This window comes from Mesoplodon bidens (assembly GCF_964165515.1).
Source record: "Mesoplodon bidens genome assembly, contig: HAP1_SCAFFOLD_34, whole genome shotgun sequence".
In the NCBI taxonomy this organism is placed as follows: Eukaryota; Metazoa; Chordata; class Mammalia; order Artiodactyla; family Ziphiidae; genus Mesoplodon; species Mesoplodon bidens.
Genome location: NW_027672207.1, coordinates 2505764 through 2533253, shown reverse-complemented (window position 1 = coordinate 2533253; position 27490 = coordinate 2505764).

Here is a 27490-nt window from a genome sequence, read left to right as displayed (position 1 = left end):
AAAGGGACTCAAAATCCCATATTTCCTGCAGAGGAATAGATCTGACTAGTAAGAATCTTAAAACCTATGTATTGATATGTCTCTGTAAGGGAATCAAGTGTGTCTAGACTGGCATAAACATGGCAGCGAGAATCAGCTCAAACCCACTATAAAAAGGAATTTGAAAAACAAAACCAAAAAACAGGGAAATTCTTTACATTTCCTTCAGGGTCTCTGATGAAACCTGCAATGACCCTATCTACAATGACAGCTGGATGTGGCATAGGGCTGGACACTTGGGACTGAGAGGATTGGTGAGATTGGGTGAGCAAATGCAGACCCTTTAAAGCAAAAATGCACGGCCCCCATTCCATGGGTCCTAACTCTCCATGTTGAAGGGAATATTACTACAGCTATAACATGTTCGGGAAACCTAGAGAATGGACACACTGTGAATACAAATGGTTTCTAAAACTCGACGAGTAGTCCTTCTCCTGGTGCTCCGGTTTGAATTTCCAACTGCTTTACTATCAATCTCCCAACTTGGAGAGACAACCCCTTTAACCTCCTGGTTCGCACAGGTTGCCAATTTGGCAGAGGATGGAAGGGAAGAGGGAGAACCAATGAGAGAGTAGCTGTTAGGCATTTGGACGGGCACATGTCACTCTAATTTCCCGGCAGGAAGAAGAATTAACCAGAGTCTCAGCCACCCACCGGGAACCAGTATAGGTCCTGAACTAAAATTTTGGACTTGCGTACAGCTCACAAAAAACAAGTTGAATAATTGAGCTCAGAGGCACAGCAATTCACAAACTGGCAGAGTAATAAAGGAACACTATCGTCCAAAAATCTGTTGAGGGAAGGCAACGAGGTGGACTTGAAAGCGAGGCAGAATTGCAGGAAACAGAGATCAAGAGGTACGTTGGAATCGCCTTTAAAGCACAGGAAGAGGGGCACAACTTCGACAATGACGCACTTGGCCAAAAATGGCGTATGTGTTTTCTCCTGAATATATTCAGGAGAAAGCGCATACGCCCTTTTTGGCCAAGCAAGCAAGCGGGCAATGCAAATCTGCACTACAAAGTAGTATCTCTTCCCACCGGTCAAAAGGGACATCCAAAAAATGTGTAAAAACCAGAAACGCAGACAGGTCCTGGGGAACAGGGTGCCTTGTTATGCTGATGGGCGGGATGTAAATTGCCAACTTCCTCACTGGAGGAGTGCATTGCGTTCCCTAAAACAATTAAACAACAGAGCTACAGAGCCAAGGACACTTCCAGTCTAGGGAATATACCTTTTGAAAACTGAAAATCAATAAGACAGAGCCACCCCCAAATTTAGGGCTGCACTGCTTACAAGAACCTCAACTTGGGTACACCTTAAATATCCCAGGAAATATAAAAATGGTTCAAAAATCTGTGGTATTTATGTACGATGGAATATCCCTCAGCCATGAAATCAATGTCATAAGACCAGGAGCAGCAAAGTGAGTGGTTTCAGGTACGATGATTCTAAGTGAAATAAGTCACACAGAAAAAGAAACTTATCATAAGATATCACTTATGAAGATCCTGTAAACATGGCTACACATGAACTGAGTTAGGAAAGAGAACAGAGTCTCACATTTAGAAAACACTCTTATGCCTGCTTAAGGGGAAAGGAGAGGTGGGGTGATGCGTAAAACCAGAGTTTGATATAAGCACATGTAAAATTTCTAAAAGCAACTGTGGAATAGACAAGAGCTACACCTTCCTCAGTGAAAGGGTCTCAAAACCCCATATTTCCCGCAGAAGAATAGATCTGACTAGTAAGAATCTTAAAACCTATGTATTGATATGTCTCTGTAAGGAAATCAAGTGTGTCTAGACTGGCATAAACATGGCAGCGAGAATCAGCTCAAACCCACTATAAAAGGGAATTTCAAAAACAAAACAAAAAAACAGGGAAATTCTTTACATTTCCTTCAGGGTCTCTGATGAAACCTGCAATGACCCTATCTACAATGACAGCTGGATGTGGCATAAGGCTGGACACTTGGTACTGAGAGGATTGGTGAGATTGGGTGAGCAAATGCAGACCCTTTAAAGCAAAAATGCATGGCCCCCATTCCATGGGTCCTAACTCTCCTTGTTGAAGGGAATATTACTACAGCTATAACATGTTCGGGAAACCTAGAGAATGGACACACTGTGAATACAAATGGTTTCTAAAACTCAACGAGTAGTCCCTCTCCTGGTGCTCCGGTTTGACTTCCAACTGCTTTACTATCAATCTCCCAACTTGGAGAGACAACCCCTTTAACCTCCCGGTTCGCACATGTTGCCAATTTGGCAGAGGATGGAAGGGAAGAGGGAGAACCAATGAGAGAGTAGCTGTTAGGCATTTGGACGGGCACATGTCACTCTAATTTCCCGGCAGGAAGAAGAATTAACCAGAGCCTCAGCCACCCACCTGGAACCAGTATAGGTCCTGAACAAAAATTTTGGACTTGCGTACAGCTCACAATAAACGAGTTGAAAAATGGAGCTCAGGGGCACAGCAATTCACAAACTGGCAGAGTAATAAAGGACAACTATCGTCCAAAAATCTGTTGAGGGAAGGCAACGAGGCGGACTTGAAAGCGAGGCAGAATAGCAGGAAACAGATTTCAAGAGGTACGTTGGAATCGCCTTTAAAGCACAGGAAGAGGGGCACAACTTCGACAATGACGCACTTGGCCAAAAAGGGCGTATGCGTTTTCTCCTGAATATATTCAGGAGAAAGCGCATACGCCCTTTTTGGCCAAGCAAGCAAGCGGGCAATGCAAATCTGCACTACAAAGAAGTATCTCTTCCCACTGGTCAAAAGGGACATCCACAAAATGTGTAAAAACCAGAAAGCAAGACAGGCCCTGGAGAACAGGGAGCCTTGTTATGCTCATGGGCGGGATGTAAATTGCCAACTGCCTCACTGGAGGAGTGCATTGCATTCCCTAAAACAAGTAAACAACAGAGCTACAGAGCCAAGGGCACTTCCAGTCTAAGGAATATACCTTGGGAAAACTGAAAATCAATAAGACAGAGCCACCCCCAAATTTAGGGCTGCACTGCTTACAAGAACCTCAACTAGGGTACACCTTGAATATCCCAGGAAATATAAAAATGGTTCGGGCTTCCCTGGTGGCGCAGTGGTTGAGAATCTGCCTGCCAATGCAGGGGACACGGGTTCGAGCCCTGGTCTGGGAAGATCCCACATGCCGTGGAGCAACTAGCCCCGTGAGCCACAAATACTGAGCCTGCGCGCCTGGAGCCTGTGCTCCGCAATGAGAGGCCGCGATAGTGAGAGGCCCGCGCACCGCGATGAGGAGTGGCCCCCACTTGCCGCAACTAGAGAAAGCCCTCACACAGAAACGAAGACCCAACACAGCCATAAATAAATGATAAATAAATAAATAAATAAATAAATAAATAAATAAAAATGGTTCAAAAAATTGTCGTAATTATGTACGATGGAATATCCCTCAGCCATGAAATCAATGTCATAAGACCAGGAGTAGCAAAGTGAGCGGATTCAGGTACGATGATTCTAAGTGAAATAAGTCACACAGAAAAAAGAAACTTATCATAAGATATCACTTAAGAAGATCCTGTAAACATGGCTACACATGAACTGAGTTAGGAAAGAGAACAGAGTCTCACATTTAGAAAACACTCTTATGCCTGCTTAAGGGGGAAAGAAAGGTGGGGTGATGCATAAAACCCGAGTTTGATATAAGCACGGGTACCTTTTCTAAAAACAACTGTGGATTAGACAAGACCTACACCTTCCTCAGTGAAAGGGACTCAAAACCCCATATTTCCCGCAGAGGAATAGATCTGACTAGTTAGAATCTTAAAACCTATGTATTGCTATGTCTCCGTAAGGGAATCAAGTGTGTCTAGACTGGCATAAACATGGCAGCGAGAATCAGCTCAAACCCACTATAAAAAGGAATTTCAAAAACAAAACCATAAAAGAGGGAAATTCTTTAAAATTCTTTCAGGGTCTCTGATGAAACCTGGAATGACCCTATCTACAATGACAGCTGGATGTGGCATAAGTCTGTACACTTGGGACTGAGAGGATTGGTGAGATTGGGTGAGCAAATGCAGACCCTTTAAAGCAAAAATGCATGGCCCCCATTCCTTGGGTCCCAAATCTCCATGTTGAAGGGAATATTACTACAGCTATTACATGTACGGGAAACCTAGAGAATGGACACATTGTGAATACAAATGGTTTCTAAAACTCAAGGAATAGTCCCTCTCCTGGTGCTCCGGTTTGACTTTCCAACTGCTTTACTATCAATCTCCCAACTTGGAGAGACAGCCCCTTTCACATCCTGGTTCGCACAGGTTGCCAATTTGGCAGAAGATGGAAGGGAAGAGGGAGAACCAATGAGAGACTAGCTGTTAGGCATTTGGACGGGCACAGGTCACTCTAATTTCCCAGCAGGAAGAAGAATTAACCAAAGTCTCAGCCACCCACCGAAAACCAGTATAGGTCCTGAACCAAAATTTTGGACTCGCGTACATGTCACAACAAACGAGTTGAAAAATGGAGGCCAGGGGCACAGCAATTCACACCTGGCAGAGTAATAAAGGACAACTATCGTCCAAAAATCTGTTGAGGGAAGGGAACGAGGCGGACTTGAAAGCGAGGCAGAATAGCAGGAAACAGATTTCAAGAGGTACGTTGGAATCGCCTTTAAAGCACAGGAAGAGGGGCACAACTTCGACAATGACGCACTTGGCCAAAAAGGGCGTATGCGTTTTCTCCTGAAAATATTCAGGAGAAAACGCATACGCCCTTTTTGGCCAAGCAAGCAAGAGGGCAATGCAAATCTGCATTACAAAGATGTATCACTTCCCACCGGTCAAACGGGACATCCACAAAATGTGTAAAAACCAGAAAGGCAAGACAGGCGCTGTAGAACAGGGAGCCTTCTTATCCTGATGGCTGGGATGTAAATTGCCAACTGCCTCACTGGAGGAGTGCATTGTGTTCCCCAAACAAGTATACAACTGAGCTACAGAGCCATGGTCACTTCCGGTCTTTGGAATATACCTTGGGAAAACTGAAAATCAATAAGACAGTGCCACCCCCAAATTTAGGACTGCACTGCTTACAAGAACCTCAACTTGGGTTCACCTTAAATATCCCAGGAACTATAAAAATGGTTCAAAAATTTGTGGTACTTATGCACGATGGAATATCCCTCAGCCGTGAAATCAATATCATAAGACCAGGAGCAGCAAAGTGAGTGGATTCAGGTACGATGATTCTAAGTGAAATAACTCACACAGAAAAAGGAACTTATCATAAGATATCACTTATGAAGATCCTGTAAACGTGGCTACTCATGACCTGAGGTAGGAAAGAGAACAGAGTCTCACATTTAGAAAACACACTTATGCCTGCTTAAGGGGAAGGAGATGTGGGGTGATGAATAAAACCAGAGTTTGATATAAGCTCAGGTACTGTTTCTAAAACCAACTTTTGAATAGACAAGACCTACACCTTCCTCAGTGAAAGGGACTGAAAACCCCATATTTCCCACAGAGGAATAGATCTGACTAGTAAGATACTTAAAAGCTATGTATTGATATGTCTCCGTAAGGGAATCAAGTGTGTCTAGACTGGCATAAACATGGCAGCGCGAATCAGCTCAAACCCACTATAAAAAGGAATTTCAAAAACAAAACCAAAAAACAGGGAAATTCTTTACAATTCCTTCAGGGTCTCTGATGAAACCTGGAATGACCCTATCTACAATGACAGCTGGATATGGGATAAGGCTGGACACTTGGGACTGAGAGGATTGGTGAGATTGGGTGAGCAAATGCAGACCCTTTAAAGCATAAATGCATGGCCCCCATTCCATGGGTCCCAACTCTCCAGGTTGAAGGGAATATTACTACAGCTATAACATGTACGGGAAACCTAGAGAATGGACACACAGTGAATACAAAAGGTTTCTAAAACTCAACGAATAGTCCCTCTCCTGGTGCTCCGGTTTTACTTTCCAACTGCTTTACTATCAATCTCCCAACTTGGAGAGACAGCCCCTTTAACCTACTGGTTCGCACAGGTTGCCAATTTGGCAGAGGATGGAAGGGAAGAGGGAGAACCAATGAGAGACTAGCTGTGAGGCATTTGGACGGGCACATGTCACTAATATCCCAGCAGGAAGTTGAATTAACCAAAGTCTCAGCCACCCACCTGGAACCAGTATAGGTCCTGAACCAAAATTTTGGACTTGCGTTAAGCTCACAAAATACGAGTTGAAAACTGGCGCTCAGGGGCAAAGCAATTCACAAACTGGCAGAGTAAAAAATTACAACTATCGTCCAAAAATCCGTTGAGGGATGGCAATGAGGGGGATTTGAAAGCGAGGCAGAATAGCAGGAAACAGATTTCAAGAGGTACTTTGGAATCGCCTTTAAAGCACAGGAAGAGGGGCAGAAGTTCGACCATGATGCACTTGGCCAAAAAGGGCGTATGCGTTTTCTCCTGAATATAATCAGTAGAAAACGCATACGCCCTTTTTAGCCAAGCAAGCAAGCGGGCAATGCAAATCTGCACTACAAACAAGTATCACTTCCCACCGGTCAAATGGGACATCCACAAAATGTGTAATAACCAGAAAGGCAAGTCAGGCCCTGGAGAACAGGGAGCCTTGTTATGCTGATGGGCGGGATGTAAATTGCCAACTCCCTCACTGGAGGAGTGCATTGTGGTCCCTAAAACAAGTAAACAACAGAGCTACAGAGCCAAGGGCACTTCCAGTCTAGGGAATATACCTTGGGAAAACTGAAAATCAATAAGACAGAGTCACCCCCAAATTTATGGCTGCACTGCTTACAAGAACCTCAACTTGGGTACACCTTAAATATCCCAGGAAATATAAAAATTCTTCAAAACATTGTGGAACTTACGTACGATGGAATATCCCCCAGCCATGTAATCGATGTCATAAGGCCAGGAGCAGCAAAGTGAGTGGATACAGGTACGAAGATTCTAAGTGAAACAAGTCACACAGAAAAAGAAACTTATCATAAGATATCACTTATGAAGATATTGTAAACATGGCTACACATGAACTGAGTTAGGAAAGAGAACAGGGTGTCACATTTAGAAAAAAACTCTTATGCCTGCTTAAGGGGTAAGGAGAGGTAGGGTGATGCATAAAACCAGAGTTTCATATAAGCAGAGGAACCATTCTAAAAACAATCTATGGAATAGACAAGTCTTACACCGTCCTCAGTGAAAGGGTCTCAAAACGCCATATTTCCCGCATAGGAATAGATCTGACTAGTAAGAAACTTAAAACCTATGTACTGATATGTCTCCATAATGGAATCAAGTGCGTCTAGACTGGCATAAACATGGCAGCGAGAATCAGCTCAAACCCTCTATAAAAAGGAATTTCAAAAACAAAACCAAAGTACAGGGAAATTCTTTACAATTCCTTCAGGGTCTCTGATCAAACTTGGAATGACCCTATCTACAATGGCAGCTGGATGTGTCATAAGGCTGAACACTTGGGACTGAGAGGATTGGTGAGATTGGGTGAGCAAATGCAGACCCTTTAAAGCAATAATACATGGCCCCCATTCCAAGGGTCCCAACTCTCCAGGTTGAAGGGAATATAACTACAGCTATAACATGTATGGGAAACCTAGAGAATGGACACACTGTGAATACAAAAGGTTTCTAAAACTCAACGAATTTTCCCTCACCTGGTGCTCCGGTTTCACTTTCCAACTGCTATACTATCAATCTCCCAACTTGGAGAGACAGCTTCTTTAAGCTCCTGATTGGCACAGGTTGCCAATTTGGCAGAGGATGGAAGGGAAGAGGGAGAACTAATGAGAGACTTGCTGTTAGGCATTTGGGCGGGCGTATGTCACTCTAATTTCCCGGCAGGAAGAAGAATTAACCAAAGTCTCAGCCACCCACCGGGAACCAGTATAGGTCCTGAACCAAAATTTTGGACTTGCGTTCAGCTCACAAAAAACGAGTTGAAAAATAGAGCTCAGGGGCACAGCAATTCACAAACTGGAAGAGTAATAAAGGACAGCTATCGTCCAAAAATCTGTTGAGGGAAGGCAACGAGGCGGACTTGAAAGCGAGGCAGAATAGCAGGAAACAGATTTCAAGAGGTACGTTGGAATTGCCTTTAATGCACAGGAAGAGGGGCACAACTTCGACAATGACGCACTTGGCCAAAAAGGGCGTATGCGTTTTCTCCTGAATATATACAGGAGAAAACGCATATGCCCTTTTTGGCCAAGCAAGCAAGCGGGCAATGCAAATCTGCACTACAAAGAAGTATCACTTCCCACCGGTCAAAAGGGACATCCACAAATGTGTAAAAACCAGAAAGGCAAGACAGGCCCTGGAGAATAGGGAGCCTTGTTATGCTGATGGGCGGGATGTAAATCGCCAACTGCCTCACTGGAGGAGTGCATTGCGTTCCCTAAAAGAAGAAAACAGCAGAGCTACAGAGCCAAGGGCACATCCAGTCTAGGGAATATACGTTGGGAAAACTGAAAATAAATAAGACACAGCCACCCCCAAATTTAGGGCTGCACTGCTTACAAGAACCTCAACTTGGGTACACCTTAAATATCCCAGGAAATATAAAAATGGTTCAAAAAACTGTGGTATTTATGTACGATGGAATATCCCTCAGCCATGAAATCAATGTCATAAGACCAGGAGCAGCAAAGTGAGTGGATTCAGGTACGATGATTCTAAGTGAAATAAGTCACACAGAAAAAGAAACTTATCATAAGATATCACTTATGAAGATCCTGTAAACATGGCTACACATGAACTGAGTTAGGAAAGCGAACAGAGTCTCACATTTAGAAAACACTCTTATGCCTGCTTAAGGGGAAAGGAGAGGTGGGGTGATTCATAAAACCAGAGTTTGATATAAGCACAGGTACCATTTCTAAAACCAACTGTGGAATAGACAAGACCTACACCTTCCTCAGTGAAAGGGACTCAAAACCCCATATTTCCCGCAGAGGAATAGACCTGACTAGTAAGAATCTTAAAACCTATGTATTGATATGTCTCTGTAAGGGAATCAAGGGTGTCTAGACCGGCATATACATGGCAGCGAGAATCAGCTCAAACCCACTATAAAAAGGAATTTCAAAAGCAAAACCAAAAAACAGGGAAATTCTTTACATTTCCTTCAGGGTCTCTGATGAAACCTGGAATGACCCTATCTAAAATGACAGCTGGAAGTGGCATATGTCTGGACACTTGGGACTGAGACGATTGGTGAGATTGGGTTAGCAAATGCAGACCCTTTAAAGCAAAAATGCATGGCCCCCATTCCATGGGTCCCAACTCTCCATGTTGAAGGGTATATTACTACAGCTATAACATGTACGGGAAACCTAGAGAATGGACACACTGTGAATACAAAAGGTTTTAAAAACTCAACGAGTAGTCCCTCTTCTGGTGCTCCGGTTTGACTTTCCAACTGCTTTACTATCAATCTCCCAACTTGGAGAGACAACCCCTTTAACCTCCTGGTTCGCACAGGTTGCCAATTTGGAAGAGGATGGAAGGGAAGAAGGAGAACCAGTGAGAGAGTAGCTGTTAGGCATTTGGACGGGCACATGTCACCCTAATTTCCCGGCAGGAAGAAGAATTAACCAGAGTCTCAGCCACCCACCGGGAACCAGTATAGGTCCTGAACCAAAATTTTGGACTTGCGTACAGCTCACAAAAAAGGAGTTGAAAAATGGAGCTCAGGGTCACAGCAATTCACAAACTGGCAGAGTAATAAAGGACAACTATCGTCCAAAAATCTGTTGAGGGATGACAACGAGGCAGACTTGAAAGTGGGCAGAATAGCAGGAAACAGATTTCAAGAGGTACGTTGGAGTCGCCTTTAAAGCAGAGAAAGAGGTGCACAACTTCGACAATGATGCACTTGGCCAAAAAGGTTGTATCCGTTTTCTCCTGAATATATTCAGAAGAAAATGCATACGCCCTTTTTGGCCAAGCAAGCAAGCGGGCAATGCAAATCTGCACTACAAAGAAGTATTACTTCCCACCGGTCCAAAGGGACATCCACAAAATGTGTAAAAACCAGAAAGGCAAGACAGGCCCTGGAGAACAGGGAGCCTTTTTATGCTGATGGGCGGGATGTAAATTGCCAACTGCCTCACTGGATGAGTGCATTGTGTTCCCTAAAACAAATAAACAACAGAGCTAGAGAGCCAAGGGCACATCCAGTCTAGGGAATATACCTTGGGAAAACTGAAAATCAATAAGACAGTGCCAGCCCCAAATTTAGGGCTGCACTGCTTACAAGAACCTCAACTAGGGTACACCTTAAATATGCCAGGAAATATAAAAATGGTTCAAAATATTGTGGTACTTACGTACGATGGTATATCCCTCACCTATGAAATCAATGTCAAGACCAGTAGCAGCAAAATTGAGTGGATTCAGGTACGATGATTCTAAGTGAAATAAGTCACACAGAAAAAGAAACTTATCATAAGATATCACTTAAGAAGATCCTGTAAACATGGCTACTCATGAACTGAGTTAGGAAAGAGAACAGAGTCTCACATTTAGAAAACACTCTTATGCCTTCTTAAGGGGAAGGAGAGGTGGGGTGATGCATAAAACCAGAGTTTGATATAAGCACATGTACCGTTCCTAAAACCAACTATGGAATAGACAAGACCTACACCTTCCTCAGTGAAAGGGACTGAAAACCCCATATTTCCCGCAGAGGAATAGATCTGAGTAGTAAGAAATTTAAAACATATGTATTGATATGTCTCCGTAAGGAAATCAAGTGTGTCTATAATGGAATAAACATGGCAGGGAGAATCAGCTCAAACCCACTAAAAAAAGGAATTTCAAAAACAAAACAAAAAAAACAGGGAAATTCTTTACAATTCCTTTAGGTTTTCTGATGAAACCTGGAATGACCCTATCTATAATGACAGCTGGATGTGGCAACAGCCTGTACACTTGGGACTGAGAGGATTGGTGAGATTGGGTGAGCTAATGCAGATCCTTTAAAGCAATAATGCATGGCCCCCATTCCATGGGTCCCAACTCTCCAGGTTGAAGGGAATATTACTACAGCTATAACATGTACGGGAAACCTAGAGAATGGACACACTGTGAAAAGGAATGATTTCTAAAACTCAATGCAGAGTCCATCTCTTGATGCTCCTGTTTGACTTTCCAACTGCTTTACTATCAATCTCCCAACTAGGAGAGACAGCCCCTTTAACCTCCTGGTTCGCACAGGTTGCCAATTTGGCAGAGGATGGAAGGGAAGAATGAGAAGCAATGACAGAGTAGCTGTTAGGCATTTGGACAGGCACATGTCACTCTAATTTCCCGGCAGGATGAAGAATTAACCAAAGTCTCCGCTACCCACCGGGAACCAGTATAGTTCCTGAATAAAAATTTTGGACTTATGTTCTGCTCACAAAAAACGAGTTGAAAAATGGAGTTCAGGGGCACAGCAATTCACAAACTGCAGAGTAGTAAAGGACAACTATCGTCCAAAAATCTTTTGAGGGAAGGCAACGAGGCGGATTTGAAATCGAGGCAGAATAGCAGGAAACAGATTTCAAGAGGTACATTGGAATCACCTTTAAAGCACAGGAAGAGGGGCACAACTTCGACAATGATGCACTTGGCCAAAAGGCCGTATGCGTTTTCTCCTGAATATATTCAAGAAATAGTGCATACACACTTTTTGGCCAAGCAAGCAAGCATGCAGTGCCAATCTGCACTACAAGAACGATCACTTCCCACTGGTCCAAATGGAAATCCGAAAAATGTGTAAAAACTAGAAAAGCAAGACATGCCCTGGAGAACAGGGAGCCTTGTTAGGCTAATGGCCAGGATGTAAATTGCCAACTGCCTCTCTGGAGGAGTTCATTGTGTTATCTAAAACAAATAAACAACAGCGCTACAGAGCCAAGGGCAGTTCCAGTCTAGGGGATATACCTTTGTAAAACTGAAAATCAGTAAGACAGATCCACCCCAAAATTTCAGGCTGCACTGCTTACAAGAACCTCAACTTGGGTACACCTTAAGTGTCCCAGGAAAGAAAAAAAATGGTTCAAGAAATTGTGGTACTTACGTACGATGGAATATCCCTTAGCCATGAAATCAATGTCATAAGACCAGTAGCAGCAAAATGAGTGGATTCTGGTACGGTGATTCTAAGTGTAATAAGTCACCCTGAAAAAGAAACTTATCATAAGATATCACTTTTGAAGTTCCTGTAACCATGGCTATACATGAACTGAGTTAGCAAAGATAACAGAATAACGAATCTTATCATAACATATCACTCATAGGGTGAATGTACACATGGCTACACATGAACTGAATTACAAACACAACAGAGTTACACATTTAGAAAACAATCTTCTGCCTGCTTAAGGGGAAAGGCCAGGTGGGGTGATGCATAAAACCACAGTTTTAAATTAGCACAGATACCGTTACAGAAAGTAAGTATGTAATAGACTGTACCTACTCCCGGCACAATAAACTGGACTCAAAACCCCCTATTCATTGCAGAGGAATATATCTGACTCTAAGAATTTTATTTTATTTTATTTTTATTTTTTTGAATTTGTACTAACTACTTTTCTTTTTTTTATTAGTCTCTTCTTTTTAACAAAGTGAATCAGTCATACATATACATCTGTTCCCACATCCCTTCCCTCATACATCTCCCTCACTCCCACCCTCCCCATCCCACCCCTCCATGCGGTCACAAAGCACTGAGCTGATCTCCCTTTGCTCTGCTGCTGCTTCCCATTATCTATCTACCTTACGTTTGGTAGTGTATATATGTCCATGCCTCTCTTTCGCTTTGTCACAGCTTACCCTTCCACCTCCCCATATCCACAAGTCCATTCTCAAGTAGGGCTGTGTCTTTATTCCCGTTTTACCCCTAGGTTCTTCATGACATTTTTTTTTTAATTCCGTATATTTATGTTAGCATACAGTATTTGTCTTTCTCTTTCTGACTTACTTCACTCTGTAAGACAGACTCTAGGTCTATCCACCTCATTACAAATAGCTCAGTTTCGTTTCTTTTTATGGCTGAGTAATATTCCATTGTATATATGTGCCACATCTTCTTTACCCATTCATCCAATGATGGACACTTAGGTTGTTTCCAGCTCCGGGCTATTGTGAATAGAGCTGCAATGAACATTTTGGTACATGTCTCTTTTGGAATTATGGTTTTCTCAGGGTATATGCCTAGTAGTGGGATTGCTGCGTCATATGGTAGTTCTATTTTTAGTTTTTTAAGGAACCTCCATACTGTTCTCCATAGTGGCTGTACCAATTCACATTCCCACCAGCTCTAAGAATTTTAAATCATATGTATTCTCATGTCTCCATAAAGGAATCATATGTGTGTACAATGGCATGAACACAGCACTGAAATTCATCTAAACCCCCTTATAAAAATAAGTTTCAAAAGCAAAATGCAAAAACAGCGAAACAGAGAGAAATCTTAAAAATTAGGTTCAGGGCCTGTGATCCAACCTGGATTGACCACCTTTACACCCACAGATGGATGAGACATAAGACTGGACACTTGGGGCTGACAAGATTGCTGAGGTTGTGTGAGCAAATGAACACCACTTAGAGCAATACTGTGTGCTACCCATTCTAGTGGTCCCAACTCTCCAGGTTTAAGGGAACCTTCCTACTGTTAAAACATGCATGGAAACCTAGTGGATGGTACACTGTGTAATTGGGAAAGTTTTCTAAAAGGTAACTCATTTTTCCTTTCGTCGTGCTCGGCTTCACCATTCCATCTGCATTACTAAAAATCTCCCCACTTGGAGTGTCAGCCCCTTTACCCTCCTGTTATGCACAGTTTGCAAATTGTGCAGAGGATGAACAGGAAGAGGGGAAACAAATGAGAGATTAGCTGTAGGTGTTTGGATGGGCACATATCACTCTACTTTCCCATCAGGAAGAAGTATTAACCAAAGGCTCAGCCTGAAGCCCCAGAACCAGACTAGGGTCTAAAGCCATCCTGCGGTATTGCAGCCAGCTCACAAATAGGCGATTTGTAAAATGGAAATCAGGGGCACATCAATTCACAAACTTGCAGAGTTATAAAGGACAACTATCATCCAGAAATATATTGAGGTAAGGCGGTGAAGAGGATTTCAATGCAAGGCAGAATAGAAGGAAACAGATTTCAAGAGGTAGATTGGAGTCATCTTTAAAGCACATGAAAAGCGACAGAACTTCAACAATGTTGACCTTGGCTGAAAAGGGAGTATGTGTATTTTCTTGAATATATTCGGGAAAAGATGCATACGCCCTTTTTGGCCAAGCAAGCCATCAGGCATTGAAAATCCACACTACATAGAAGTGTCCCTTACCTCCAGTCAAAAGGGCCATCCACAAATAGTGTAAAAACAACAAATGCAGGACAGGCCATGGAGAAAAGGGAGCCTGGTTACACAGATGGACAGGATGTAAATTGCCAACAGCCTCTCTGCAGAACTGTATGTTGTTTTCTAAAACAGAGCTACAGAGCATAGCACACTTCCACTCATGGGCGTGTATTTTGGGAAAACTAAAAATCCACAACTCATAGCCAGCCCAAAATTTAGGGCTGCTCTGTTTACAAGAACCTCGACTTCGGTACACTTTAAATATCCCAGGAAAGGAAAAAAAAATGGATATAGATGTTGTGGTACTTATATACAATGGAATGTCACTCAGACATAAAATCAATGTCATAAGGCCAATAGCAGCATAATGAGTGGCTTTAGGTACGATGATGTTAAGTGAAATGAGCCACAAAGAAAAAGAAACTTATTGTAATATATCACTTATAGAGGGAATGTAAACATGGATACACATGAACTGAATTTCAAAAGAGAACAGAGTTACACATTTAGAAAACACACCTATGCCTCCTTAAGGGGAGAGGTGACGTGGGGTGATGTGTAAAAGCAGAGTTAGAAATTAGCACAGATACCATTCCATATACCAAATATGTAATAGACAAGACCTACTCCTTTCTCAATGAACTGGACACAAAACACCCTATTCACTGAAGAGGAATATATCTGACTGGTAATAATCTTGAAACCTATGTATTTATATGTCTCCATAATGGAATCAAGTGTATGTAGATTGGCATAAACACAGATCAATGGAACAGGACAGAAAGCCCAGAGAGAAACCTACATACCTATGGCTATCTCATCTATGACAAAGGAGCTAAGGATATACAATGAAGAAAAGACAGTCTCTTCAGTAATTGGTGCTGGGAAAACTGGACCCCTACACATAAAAGAATGAAATTAGAACACTCCATAACACCATACACAAAAATAAACTCTAAATGGATTAGAGATCTAAATATAAGACCAGACACTATAAAACACTTAGAGGAAACCATAGGCAGAACACTCTATGACATAAATCACAGCAAGATCCTTTTTGACTCACCTCTTAGAAAAATGGAAATAAAAACAGAAATCAACAAATGGGACCTAAAGAAACTTAAAAGCTTTTACACAGTTCAGGAAAACATACACAAGATGCAAAACAACCCTCAGAATGGGAGAAAATATTTTCAAATGAAGCAATTGACAAAGGATTAATCTCCAAAATTTACAAACACCTCATGTAGCTCAATATCACCAAAACAAACAACCCAATCCAAAAACGGGCAGAAGACCTAAATAGACATTTCTCCAAAGAAGATATACAGATTACCAAGAAACACATGAAAGGATGCTGAACATCACTAATCATTAAAGAAATGCAAATCAAAACTACCATGAGGTATCACCACACAGCAGTCAGAGTGGCAATCATCAAAAAAATCTACAAAACAATAAATGCTGGAGAGGCCTTTATTGGAGAAAAGGGAACACACTTGCACTGTGGTTGGGAATGTAAAGTGATATGGGCACTAGGGAGAACAGTACGGAGGTTCCTCTAAATAACTTACAATAGAGGTACCATACGACACAACAATCCAACTACTGGGCATTTGCCTTGCGAAAACCATAATTCAAAAAGAGTTATGTACAAAAATGTTCATTGCAGCTCTATTTACAATAGCCAGGACATGAAAGCAACCTAAGTGTCCATCGACAGATGAATGGATAAAGAAGATCTGGCACATATATACAATGGAATATTACTCAGCCATAAACAGAAGCAAAACTGAGTTATTTGTACTGAGGTGGATGGACTTAGAATCTGTCCTACACAGTGAAGTAAGTCAGAAAGGGAAAAACAAATACTGTATGTTAACAGAGATATACGGAATCTAATGAAGAAAATAAAAAAGATTTTGAAGAACCTAGTGGCAGGACAGGATTAAGGACACAGACGTAGAGAAAGGACTTGAGGACACCGGAAGGGGGATGGGTAAGATGACACGAAGTGACAGAGTGGCATGGACATAAATACATTACTAAATGTAACACTGAAAGCTACTGAGAATCAGCCACATAGAACAGGGAGATCAGCTCGGTGCTTTGTGACCACATAAAGGGGTGGGATATGGAGTGTGGGTGGGAGATGCAAGAGGGAGGGTATCTGGTGATATTTGTATATGTATAGCTGATTCACTTTGTTATAGAGTAGAAACTAACACTCCATTGTAAAACAACTATACTCCAATAAACGTGTAAAAGGAAAAAAAAAAAAAAGAAAGCCCAGGGATAAACCTACACACCTATGGTCAACTAATCTATGACAAAGGAGGCAAGACTATACAATGGAGATAAGACAGTCTCTTCAATCATTGGTGCTGGGAAATATGGACAGCTACATGTAAAAGAATGAAATTAGAACACTCCCCAACACCATACATAAAAATATATTCAAAATGGATTAGAGACCTTAATGTAAGACTGGACAGTATAAAACTCTGAGAGGAAAACTTACGAAGGATACTCTGATGTAAATCACAGCAAGATCTTTTCTGATCCACCTCCTATAGTAATGAAATAAAAAAGAAAACTAAACAGATGGGACCTAATGAAATGTAAAAGCTTTTGCAAAGCAAAGGAAACTACAAACAAGACGAAAAGACAACCCTCAGAATGGCAGAACATATTTGCCAATTAATCAATGGACAAATGATTAATCTCCAATATATATAAACAGCTCATGCAGCTCAATATTAATAAAACAAACAACCCAATACAAAAATGGAAGAAGATCTAAATAGACATTTCTTCCAAGAAGACATAGAGATGGCTAGTACGCACATGAAAATCTGCTCAACATCACTAATTATTAGAGAAATGGAAATGGAAACGACAATGAGGTATCACGTCACACCTGTTAGAATGGGCATCATCAGAAAATCTACAAACAACAAATGCTGGAGAGGGTGTGGAGAAAAGGAAGCTTCTTCCACTATTGCTGGGAATGTAAATCGATATAGTCTCTATGGAGAACAGTATGGAGGTTCCTTAAAAAACTAAAAATAGAATTACCATATAATCCAGCAATTCCACTACTGGGAATATACCCAGAGAAAACCATAAATCAAAAAGACACATTCACCACAATGTTCATTGCAGCACTATTTACAATAGCCAGGTAATGAAAGCAACCTAGGTGCCCACAGACAGATGAATAGATAAAGATGTGGTACATATATACAATGGAATATTACTCAGCCATACATCGGAATGAAATTGGGTCATTTGTAGAGACCTTGATGGATCTAGAGACTGTCATACAGAGTGAAGTAAGTCAGAAAGAGAAAAACAAATATTGTATGTTAATGCATATATGTGGAACCTAGAAAAATGGTAAAGATGAACCGGTTTGCAGGGCAGAGATAGAGACACAGATGTAGAGAACAAACATATGGACACCAAGGGGGGAATGACATGTGAGGTTGGTGGTGGGATGAATTGGGAGACTGGGATTCACATGTGCACACATATGTATAAAATAGATATCCAGTAAGAACCTGCTGTATAAAAGAAATAAATAAATTTTCAAAAAAAATTAAAAATAAATAACTAACATTTAATAAAATAAACCAAAAAAAGTTTTTCCCTTCACATAGACGTCTTTATATTAATGCATTATTTCCACGTTTATATCTCCAAATTAAAAAAAAAAAGAGAGGAATAAATAAAACCTACTTTGAACCAAAAAGAAAGAAAAAAAAAAAAAAAAACAGAACCCACCAGTTATACAGAGGAAAATCGTATCAGGGAACTTGCTCCAGTGGTAAAAAATTCTTAAGTTGGTCAGAGTTGGGAAATCGTCTCCCATGCAGTGAGCAGCGCTCCCCCCCCCACAAGGAGCATCCTCATTGCAAAGATGGGGGACTGTGTCGAGTCGTCTGTGAGTAAATGTGAGCTGAGCCCCAGTCCTGCTGCAGCTGAACTCTTCCCACCCTTTCCAGGTAAAACACCTGAATATGTACAAGAACTTTCAAGCCTAGAGGAAGGGCTGTGGAGACACACCAGCGACAGCACGCAGGTCGACTTGGTGCCTGCAGGCCAGCCAGGATGGTCCTGGCCCCAGATGCTCTTCTGGAAGATTTCCATTTCCCTACCTGAGATACCCCTCCTGCCACGGCCCCCACTGCTTTTTTACTTCCTCACCTCTGCCTGGGGAGAAATTCCAGCGGCAGGTATGGGTGACACATCCTCTTCTTTAGCAGGTGGCAGCCTGGCAACCCCTGCAGAAAGTACAGCAGAGTTCCACTCACACTGGGCCACCCACAAAGCCACGGCCCCTCACTCCCTCCCACCACCCCAGGCCCGACACTGCTGACGGGGCAGAGAATATGGGGTCAGGCACAGATACAGGGGCTCTTGCTGACTGGAGAGGTGTTTATATTGACCTCCACCAAGGCACACCTGGGGAGGGCTGGCAGGCAGTGTCAGGCTGCCCAAATCAGCCAATACTCACCCCTCAGGGGCTCACAGTTGCAGAAAATGAACCTTGCTAAACGGGCCATGGCCAAGGAACAGGTGTGGGCTCTTGAGAGTCAGGATAGACAAGGGCTTCAGCTGCGGGTTTTTTCTCATCATTTTATCTGGTCCATGAGTGGAAAACAACTTCAAGAAAACCCTATACTAATGAGAGGAACCCAGGAGTCAGGGAGAGGAGTGATGGTGGGTGGAGACAGAGGCCTGGTGCCCTGGCTGCAGTGGAAGTGTCTGGAAGACCAGGCCGAGAGAGGCGGCACAAAGTGATAGCCAGGGTCACAGACCTGTCAGGGCTGCTGTTTGTTAGTTCAAGTCCTGCTCTGAGGTGTTCTGTGTCAGCTCTGAGCGACAGGTGAGCTGTGGGATCTCTGCAAGGTGGGCTATGTGCACAGTTCCTGTGTGTCCAGCCCTGCTCGGGTACCTGGACAGAGGACCTCCGTATCCTGGGAAGGGCCTGACTATGAGAGCCCCATGGGCTGCTGGGTAGCTGCACAGGTGAGCTCCATACCCTGGGAGGGACTTGACCAAGAGAGCCCCGTGGGCAGTGGGGTGGGGGGTGCAGCACAGGTGAGCTCCATATCCTGGGATTGGCCTGACCACGAGAGCCCCATGGGCTGCTGGAAACCTGGTAAAGGATATCAGGGCAGTCAGTGAAGCCACCGAGAATATACATCCAGTAGCTCCTATTTCCTACACCCTGCTGGTCATTCTACTATCCACCAGGCCATGGCATTCTGTATTAGACTTCAATGATGCCTTCTTCTGTATTCCATTCATCTCAGAGTCACAAGAATTTTTGGCTTGTGAGTGGCAGGACACAACATGCAACCAAAGCAATAATGCTGGGCCGTCCTGCCCCAATGGTTCAAAAATACCCACACCATCATTGGGGAAATGTCCTCTAAAGACCTAAAAGTTCTACCTCTGTAAAAGGGAACCCTCCTTCAATATGCAGAGGACATTCTGATCGCCAGGCATACTAAAGACGCCTCTGAACTACCTAGCCAATAAAGGATAGAAGGTGTCCAAGAAAAAGGCTCTAATATCCCAGGCTAAGGTGACATGCCTGGGCTTCATTCTCACAGATATTCGGAGAAACGCATGCCAGGATAGGGAAGAAGCCATTTGCAGCCTTACCTCTTCTAAAACTAGAAGACAGCTTAGGGTTTCCTTGGGGGGCCAAGGTTTTCTGCATCTGGATCCCTAACTACACTCTAATAGCTGGGCCTCTACATGAAACACTGACACGAAAAGATGATGATCCTTTTGAATAGAATCCAGAAGCAGCCTTTCAAGAATGGAAAGAGCAGTCAATTCAGACCCTTGCCCAGGTACTCCCTAATTTATCTAAACCCTTTGACCTTTACATACCTGGTCAAAGGTTAATCGCCCTTGGAGCCTTAGTGCAAAAACTGGGACCACTTGAAATGGAACAACACAAGAATGCCCTTCAGGTATGATAAACTATGGTCACCAAGGGCTTTGCCCACCGACTCATCAGGCCAGGATACTGGGGTATCTAAAAAGCTGGAAATCAGCAGCCCGCAAGGCCAGCTCCCTCCTAAGGGAAAAGGACCCCACGTGGTGATCCTAACCACCCATCATGCCCTGAAGTTACAGGGGTTGCTCTGTGGACACACTGACCTAGAGAGAGGAGGCCCTCCAACTCCAAACTCCAGAGAGACAAACGGGGGCAAAGGGCCCCCAAGGTGACTTGTGTGACCATCACTTGACCTGGAGTTTCTCTCAGAAAACAACAAGACTGTGCCCCGAAAGAGCAGACTACTGCTTGCAGGACTTACTGCACCCAGAGGGGAGCTAATAAGCTTTGCGGGGGAAACGTATATCATGCTTTCACCATAGAAAGCCCTACAGACACCGCGGTGATGGTGGTCAATATGACCGGCTGGACTGCTGGCTACTTCTAAAGGCCGTTGACTCAGTGGACGTCATGGTCCTGGATCACCACTGACCCTTGACTGTCTGGGAGTTGTGCGGGCAGGGCTCTGACACATGGTGCTGTTTGTACATTAATTCAGGAACCTAATTAAAGAAAGCACAGACTACTGGTCAGATCATCTAGGCTGGCAAAAACCGTCAGCCTAAGGTCGCCGAACAAATGTGGGGTGTGGTGAAACCTGCCACCACAGCATCTCTGCGCATCTCTTTCCTGGACCCTTAAAGGTCATTAGAATCTATAACACTTCCAATGCTGGTGCTCAGGCGGACGAGAAGTGAGGCAGGAGGCCTTGGAACAATCAACCTCACCTGGAGGCTGGTGGGGAGAAGTTTTGCCCCGCCCCCCATGTATCAGGGCTCCCACCACAGCATGAAGCAGTTACAAAAGAGTGGTCTGCACCCTCAACACCCCAAGAATGAGGAACGGAACAAAAAGCAGAGGAGGTGTTCATCTCCGGCAACGTTCATTAAAAACTCCTGTGAGATAAAAAGAGAATCTGGGCAATGAAATAAAGTCTAACCTGTTTTTCCTTTGTGCTTTGTCTAATTTCACGTGCTCCTAGGGTTCCGCATGCAGAGGTCCCACACCCGGCACTTCAGATCCGATTTCCTAGTGCAGAATGGCTGGGTCGACACCTCTGCTAGCAGGGTCACATGCAGACTCCGCAGCATAGAGCCTGAGCTGCAGGCAAACCAGCCCTCGTGAGCTCCATCCCCTCCCTCCCACTGACGATGCCGGGATCCCTACACAGCAGCCCAGCCCACAGCCCGTGGGGAGTGCATGCTCTCACCTCTCCTTTCTGTTTTCAAAATAATGATTCCTTTGCTTCTGAACCAAACTCAGTCTTGATCTGTTTGCTCCAATGACACTGGGCACGGGGACTCCTGTTGGGGTCCACACTGGAGGATCAGTAACAGAAATTGAGAACATTGTAACTTCAATGAACAGATGTGTGAGCCAAACTGTACTTAACATAGAGCAGTGTATAACGCTCAGGTAAAATAAGATGTTTCTAAGACTTACATTTGATATTTCCATCACTTACCTATAAGCAAGTTCAGTGAAGACGTTTGTCTTTTTTGTCAGGTCAACATTAGAGAAATGAAGTGATTTATTTCCATGGATGTACATCGAATACTCTTGGCTGAAGCTTCAATCGTGTTTTCAATGCTTTTCCATTGAAAATGATACCTCTCTTCAGCTCCCCCATTTCTGAGAAGTATAAAATCTTATAATTTATTATTACCAAAGGGGAAAGGTAGGAGAAGAGATAAATTAACAGTTTGGGATTAACACATACACACTGCTATGTATAAAATAGATCATCAACAAGGAACTACTGTATAGCACAGGGAACTACACTGAATATTTTGCAATAACCTATAAGGGGAAATAATCTGAAAAAGAATAGATATTTTTATTGACATCATCTATCAATGACAGATAAAATGTAACCTAAGCAAGGCCGATGGTGAGTGCTTCTGACCCTGAAGATTTCAATCATCTAAAGTTTTGGCTCTGCCTATTTCCCAAGGCCCTTAATGGACATGCGTGTAGCCGTAGCTTAAAACTTCCCCAGTTTGTGGTTCGGGGAGGCACTGATTTGGAAAAATCCCTGGTGTTCTCCTTACATGCACGGGACCCTTCCTACAGCTAAAACATGCCTGTCACACCTAGAGGATGGTACAACATTTGATCGGAAAGAGTTTGGAAAAGGCACCTCATCTCCTCATTGCCTGGTGCTTGGGTTCACCCCTCCAGCATCTTTCCTAACAACCTCCTCACTTGGGGATATCAGCACCGTCAACATCCTGTTGCACACAGTTTGGAATTTGTCCAGAGGATGAAGCGGAAGGATGAGAAAAATTTAGAGACACGTCTTAGGTGTTCGGACAGGCACATGCCACTCTAATTTCCAATCCGGAAGACAAATTCATCAAAGGCTAGAATTGCCCACGGAAACAGAATAGGGCTAGAGGAAATCCCGCTGTTTTCTGTCCAGTTTCCATAAACACAAGTTGAATAATGGAACTCAGGGTCACTAAAATTCATGAAACTGCAGAGTTGAAAATATCTATCATCGAAAAATGTCTTGAGGTAAGCCACAGAAAAGGACTTGTAAACAAGGGAGAGTGGCAGGAAACATATTTGAACAGGTAGAAAGGACTCCCCGTTAAAGCACAAGAAAAGGGTCTGAACATCGCCAATGATGCAGTTGGCCAAAAAGGGTGTATGCATTTTTTCTGAATATATTCAAGTAAAGGCCATACACACTTTTTATCCAACCAAACAGGTGGACACTGGAAATCAATACTACAAAATGTATCACTTCACATCAGTCAGAAGGGCCATCCACATAAAGTGTAAACACCAGAAATGCAGGACAGGGCAAGGAGAATAGGGAGCCCTGTGAGGCTGATAGTGGAAATGTAATTTGCCAACGGCCACTCTGGAGAAGTGTATTGTGTTTGCTAAAACATGTAAAAAATGAGCTACAGAGCATACGGCAGTTGCACTCATGGGCGTATACCTTGGGAAAAACAAAAATCGACAGAAAATAGGCAGCCCAACGTTTACCACCTCTCTGTTAAAAAGGGCCTCAACTTGGATATAACCTAAATGTCCCTGGAAGGATAAAATGGATAAAAGAGATGGGGTACTTATGTAGAGTGGAATATTACTCATCCAGAAATCAATGAAATAAGGCCAGTTGGAACAACTCTGCAGGAGTTACATACAATCATTCTAAGTGACATATGTCAGAAAGAAAAAGACACATATCATAAGATGTCACTTAAAGGTGGAATCAAAAATGGCTACACATGAAATAAATTACAAAACAGAAACATAGTCAAATATGTAGAAAATAGACATAAGGCTGCTAAATGGGAAAGGTGGGGAATGCTGAGGTATTATCCAGGAGGTTGAAATTAGCAAAGATACCATTCCAAGTACCAAATTGAATAACTGACAAGGCCTACACGGTACCTCAAAGAACTGCACTCAGCCCACTCAAGTCACTGGAAAATAATACATATGACTGGTAAGCATCTGAAAAGGAATTTATTGTTGTCTCACAGTACATGAATCAAGTGGATGTACAGGAGCAAAAAACAGAGCTTTGAAAATCAGCTGTAACCAATATAAAAATAAATTTAAAAATATTTATAGAAACAGTGAGACAGACAAAAATTCTTACAACTTTTGTTGAAGGGCTACGATGTAACATGGATTGAACACATGTAGACCCACAGCAGGATGATATATAAGGCTGGAAGCTATGCACGCTAAGAGATGTTAGAGAGGCTTGGTGAGAAAATGCAGACCTTTTAAAGTAATACTGCCTGGTACCCATTCGATGGGTCCCAAATCTGCAGGTTCAAGGGAATCTTCTGACAGTGAAAACAAGCCTGGGAAACCGAGATGAATGTACACCATGTGCTCAGGAAAGGTGTCTAAAATGCAACTCATTTTTGACCTCCTGGTGCTGGGGTTCGCCATTCCAGCCACATTACTAACAATCTCCCCACTTGGAGAATCAGCACCTTTAACCTCCTGTTTTACACAGTTTTCAATTTGTGCAGAGGATAAATGGGAAGAGGGGGAACCAATGAGAGGTTAGCTGTAGGAGTTTTGACAGGCACATGCCACTCTAATTTCCCATTAGGAAGAAAAATTAACCAAAGTCTCAGCCTGCCTCCCCAGAACCAGAATAGGGCCGGAAGCAATCCAATGGTTTGGCATACAGCACACAAAAAAAGCGAGTTGCAAAATGAAGCTCAGGAGCAGAAAATTCAAAGACCTGCAAAGCTATAAATGATAACCAACGTCCAAAAATATATTCAGGTAAGGCAACGAAGAGGATCTGAATGAGAGGCAGAATTGCAGGAAACAGATTTCAAAAGGTAGATTCTACTCACATTTAAAGCATATGAAAAGCAGCAGAATTTCTAAAATGATGCAGTTGGGCAAAAGGGTGTATGCATTTTTCTCGTGAATATCTTCAGGAGAAAAAAAAAAAACAACATACAGAGTTTTTGGCCAACCAAGCAAGAGGGAAATGCATATCCACACAACAAAGAAGTCTCAATTTCCACTGCTCAGAAAGGCCATCCAAAAAATGTGTACAAACCAGAAATGCAGGAGGGGCCATGGAAAACAGGGAGCCAAGTCATGCTGATGGGTGTGGTATAAATATCCAAGAGCCACTCTGAAGAAGTGTATGCTGTTTCCTAAAACATCTAAAATACAAAGCCCCCGAGCAAAGGGGACTTCAACTCATGGGCATATAACTTGGGAAGACTAAATATCAATAAGACACAGGCACCCCAAAGTTTAGAGCTGCTCTGCATACAAGAAGCTCAACTTTGGTACACCTAAAATATCCCAGGAAAAACAGAAATGCATAAAGAACTTGTGGTAATTTTGTACAACGGAATATCACTCAGACGTGAAATCAATGTATATAAGGCCAGTAGCAGCATAATGAGTGGATTTAAGTATGATGATTCTAAGGGAATTTTGTCACACAGAAAAATAATCTTTTCATAAGATATCACTTATAGAGGAAATGTCAATATCACAACATATGAACTGAATTAGGAAAGAGAAGAGAGTCTCACATTTAGAAAAAAAAAACTCTTATGCCTGCTTCAGGAGAAAGGAGAGGTGGGGTGATGCATAAAACCAGAGTTTGATATTAACACAGGTACCATTCCATAAACCAAATACAGAATATACAAGACCTACACCTTCCTCAGTGAACGGGACTCAATACCCCTATTTCCCGCACAGGTATATATCTGACTAGTAAGAATCTTAAAACCTACGTATTGATATGTCTCCGTAAGGGAATCAATTTTGTCTAGACCGGCATAAACAAGTAAGTGAAAATCAGCTCAACCCCATTATAAACATGAATTTCAAAAACAAAAACAGAAAACAGCGAAATTCTTACACAATTACTTCAAAGGTTCTGATGAAACCTGGAATGACCCTATCGGCAAAGACAGCTGGATGAGACATAAGGCTGGACACTTGGGACTGAGAGGACTGGTGAGATTGGGAGAGAAAATGCAGACCCTTAAAGTAGTAATGCATGCAACCATTCCATGGGTCCCAAATCTCCAGGTAGAAGGGAATATCACTACAGTTATAACATGTATGGGAAACCTAGAGAATGGATAACCTGTCATGGCAAAAGGTTTCTAAAACTCTCCTAATTTTTCTTCTCCTTGTGTTCCAGTTTGGTATTCCAACTGCTTTACTATCAATCTTCCAACTTAGGAGAGTCAGCCCCTATAACCTCCTGGTTCGCACTGTTTGCTAATTGTGCAGAGGATGAAAGGGAAGAGGGAGAACCTATCAGAGAGTAGATGTAGGCATTTGGACGGGCACATGTCACTCTAATTTCCCGTCAGTAAGAAGAATTAACCAAAGCCTCAGCCACACACAGTGAACCAATATAGCCACCCCTGGAACCACTATAGGTCCTGAAGCAAAATTGTGGATATGCGGCCAGCTCACAAAAATGGGATTTGAAAATTGGGGCTCAGGGGCACAGCAATTCACAAACCTGCAGAGTTATAAAGGACTACTCTCTTCAAAAAATCTGTTGAGGGAAGGTAAAGAAGGGGACTTGAAAATGAGGCAGAATTGCACAAAACATATTTCAAGAGGTAAATGGGAATCACCTTTAAACCACAGGAAAAGCATCACAACTTGGACAGGGATGCCCTAGGCCAAAAAGTGCGTATGCCTTTTCTCCTGAATATATTCAGGAGAAAACGCATACACCCTTTCTGGCCAATCAAGCAAGCGCACAATGCAAATCCACACAACAAAGAATTGTCACTTCCCACCGGTCAAAAGGGACATCCGAATATCTGTAAAAACCAGAAAGGCAAGAGAGAGATGACAAGGGCATGAAGCAATGTGATCCCAAAGGTCATGGAGGAATGTGATGACAAGCGCATGGAGCATTGTGATGACAAGATTATGTAGCATTTTGCTGACAAAGGCAAGGAGCATTGTGATGACAAGGTTCATTGAGCACTGTGATGACAAGCGTCATGGAGCATTGTGATGAGAAGGTCATGGAGCATTGGGCTGAAAATGCTCATGGAGTATTGTGATGAAAGGGGTCATGGAGCATTGTGATGACAAGGGCATGGAGCATTGTGATTACAGGGGTCTTGGAGCTCTGTGATGAAAAGGGCATGGATCATTGTCATGAAAAAGGCATGGAGCCTTGTCATGACAGGGTACAAGGAGCATACTGAAGACAAGTGTCAGGGAGCATTGTGATGACAAGGATATTGAGAATTGTGATGACAAAGGTCATGGAGCATTGTGATGAGAAGACCATGGATAATTGTTATGACAAGTGTCATGGGGCGTTGTGATGATAAGTGTTATGGAACATTGTGATCACAAGGATTTGGAGCATTGTGATGACAGAGGTCATTGATCATTTTGATTTCATTGTGATGACAATAGCCTGAACCATTATGATGTTGGGCATGGTGCATTGTGATGACAGGGTTCA